This window comes from Triticum dicoccoides, chromosome 6B (genome assembly GCF_002162155.2).
Source record: "Triticum dicoccoides isolate Atlit2015 ecotype Zavitan chromosome 6B, WEW_v2.0, whole genome shotgun sequence".
NCBI lineage: Eukaryota > Viridiplantae > Streptophyta > Magnoliopsida > Poales > Poaceae > Triticum > Triticum dicoccoides.
The window spans coordinates 305,685,769-305,689,601 of record NC_041391.1 but is presented as its reverse complement, the minus strand read 5'-3'; positions in this window follow the sequence as shown (position 1 = coordinate 305,689,601).

Here is a 3,833-nt window from a genome sequence, read left to right as displayed (position 1 = left end):
TGCTACCGCAGGACATGATTCACTATGTTTCCTCGATGCATACTCCGGATACCATCAAATCAAGATGAAGGAGTCCGATCAAGCCACAACTGCATTTATCACCCCATACGGGCCTTTCTCCTTCAACACTATGCCTTTCAAGCTCAAAAACACCGGCGCCACCTATCAACGCATGACTCAAACATGCCTGGAAAAACAAATCAGCAAGACAGTTGAAGCATACGTGGATGATGTAGTCATCAAAACCAGGCAGGTCGAGTCCTTAATAGACGATCTGCGTCTCACATTTGACAACCTCCGAACATATGACATCAAGATCAACCCGGAAAAGTGTGTTTTCGGCGTTCCCGCTAGAAAGCTTTTGGGCTTCATCATTTCTAATAGAGGAATTGAGGCAAACCCAGCTAAAATCCGAGCTTTGTCACAGTTGGCTACACCAATAGACCTTAAACAAGTCCAAAAATTATCTGGATGCATGGCAGCTCTAAGCCGCTTTATCTCTAGACTGGGAGAAAAGGCATTGCCACTGTATCGCCTTCTCTGACACACCAAACACTTCGAGTGGACGGACGCGACAACGATTGGATTGGAAGAAATAAAGGCTCTTCTAGCAAGCAACCCAACCCTGGCCACGCCAAACGTCGGTGAACCCTTGTTATTATACATATCGGGCACACACCAAGTGGTGAGTGCGGTGCTCGTTGTCGAACGAGAGGAGGACGGACACAAATTCCCGCTCCAGAAGCCGGTATACTACATATCCACTGTCCTCACACCATGCAAATCCCGGTACCCTCATTACCAAAAAATAGCATACACGGCTTTTATGGCATCCCGGAAGCTATGACACTACTTTCAAGAGTGTTCAATTACGGTGGCCTCCGAAGTACCTCTCAATGACATAATAAACAACCGCGACGCTATGGGCCGGATTGCCAAGTGGGCCATTGAGCTCCTTCCATTCGACATATCATACAAAGTGTGCAGGACCATTAAATCTCAAGTATTGGCTGACTTCGTCGCCGAATGGACAGAAGCCGAACTCCCTAAAGAGTACAGCACATACTCCAACTAGATCATGCACTTTGACGGCTCTAAAATGCTAGCAGGCCTAGGGCCAGGCGTTGTCCTAACATCCCCTACCGGAGATACTGTTCAGTACGTCCTACAAATATTGTTCACGAACTCCAACAATGCAGTCGAATACGAAGCCTTATTGCATGGTCTTCGGATGGCCGTCTCCATGGGCATACAACGCCTGGAAGTGCGCGGGGATTCAAACCTCGCAATATCAAATAAATGGAGATTTCGATGCCAAAGATCCAAATATGGCGGCTTACCGTAATGACGTTCTCAAAATTTCGGCTCGGTTTGAGGGGCTCGAGTTTCACCATGTGGCTCGAGATAGTAATCAAGCAGCGGATGTCCTTGCTCGCATCGGCGCTAAGCGCGACCCCGTCCCACCTAAAATCTTTCTGGAAAGGCTTTTTAAGCCATCCGTGGTGTGGCAAGGGGAGAGCGGTAATACCAATCCGGATCCGAATACAACCCCAGATTCTGAACACACCGATATCATCGGGGCTCAGCCACCAAAATTACACCATCGACCCATCTCATCATGGCAGTCATCGCCCCATGGACCGAACCCTTCTTGGCCTACCGTAATAGGCAAGAGATTCCTGAGGATCAGAATGAGGCACGCTGCATTGTGCGGTGCTCCAAGGCCTACAAGGTTCACGAGGGAGAACTCTATAAGAAAAGCACTACCGGAGTACTTCAAAGATGTATCTCCGAGGAGGAAGGGCGACAGCTCTTGGCTGAAATTCACGCCGGTCTCGGCGGTCACCACGCCGCGGCTCGGGCCCTCGTAAGCAAGGCCTTCTGTACATGTTTCTATTGGCCAACGGCCCGAGCAGACGTGCAGGACCTCGTCCAACATTGCGTCGGATGCCAGCTTTTCGCCAACCAAAGCCATATGCCACCCACCGCTCTACAAACAATCCCCATAACATGGCCTTTTGCGGTTTGGGGGCTTGATATGGTCGGACCCCTTAAAGGGGGAAGCCACAAGAAAAAATACCTGTTGGTCATGGTGGATAAATTCACTAAGTGGATAGAGGCCAAACCAGTCAAAACAGCCGAAGTCGGGCCAGTGATAGATTTTATATCCGACGTTGTGCACCGTTATGGTGTTCCACACAACATTATCACTGACAATGGCTCCAATTTCACAGCCAATGAGGTGAAAGCCCGGTGTACTAATCTGGGCATCAAGCTCGATTATGCCTCGGTATACCACCCGCAAACCAATGGTCAAGTCGAACGAGCTAATAGTCTTATTATGAGCGGCATCAAACCTAGGTTAGTGTTGTTGGGAACGTAGTAATTTCAAAAAAAATCCTACGTACACGCAAGATCATGGTGATGCATAGCAACAAGAGGGGAGAGTGTTGTCCACGTACCCTTGTAGACCGTAAGCGGAAGCGTTATGACAACGCGGTTGATGTACTCGTACGTCTTCACGATCCGACTGATCCAAGTACCGAACGTACGGCACCTCCGAGTTCAGCACACGTTCAGCTCGATGACGATCCCTGGACTCCGATCCAGCAGGGTGTCGGGGATGAGTTCCATCAGCACGACGGCGTGGTGACGATGATGATGTTCTACCGACACAGGGCTTCGCCTAAGCACCGCAACGATATGACCAAGGTGGAATATGGTGGAGGGGGCACCGCACACGGCTAAGGAATGATCACGATGATCAACTTGTGTGTCTATGGGTGTAACGACCAAACCTCGAAGGATTTGAGTCTCTGTGCTTACCGTGCTAGTCCCTGGATCGAACTCGCTAGCACACACAGTATAGATGAATACCAGAATAGCAAGTGCATCATTTATTACATCGTATGATCCAGAATATATAAAATAAAACAATCTGCATAGCACTTGGCTAGCTTTATTCAATCAAACAGCGGAAAGTAGCAGAAAATAACGATGAGTCCCATCATAGCCCACTGGCGATGCTGAGCGCAGACTCGCGACCCTAACGGTACCTTACTCTTCGTCTGAATATCCTGCAACATGAGACGTTGCAGCCATATAGGTCAATACTTTGAATGTATTGGCAAGTTACACATGAGTAATAATATAGCAGACCTACATGTATATGCATAGTACAACAAATGAAGGCTTGAGGGTTTATTTTTGCATAAAGCTGATTTTATCCTAATAACTACCTAACAGTCAAATTTTTATTTAGTTCTTTTATTACTACAATTAAATACACAAGGTTGAGTTGGCAAAATCAACTCCAACCTACCCTTTATTAAGTTGCCCACAAATATTATTAAGTGTCACATCTGTCAAGATCATCCAACAACTGTAATGGCATAGTGGCTCAAATTTACCCATAACCGGGGGCACGGCTAATCATGATTAGTTTAAATACTCTTCAGAGTTTTGTACGATTTACCCACTGGACCCAATCCGAAGATTGAGACAAAGTCTTTCAGAAGAGGTTCCCTTAACCACCTGACGGTCACATCCCACCTACATACGCTACATCTGTCGACACTGTCTGGGCCAGGGTTCCAACAACTGATCAACTAAGCCAGAGCCCATATAGCCAGTGGCCGCACATGGAAGCTACTAGTCACTAAGTCTGTCTGATCTTTTTGAACCTGGGCGGCATTCCACTTAGGGTGCACTCTCATGGGCGCATGGCCTTAGAAAAGGTGCAAGACCCCATGATGCCTTCCCTCAACACCAAGCAATACCACTTCCGCCCAGAGGTGAATTAAATCCTTACTTACTACTCAATTTAGTTATAT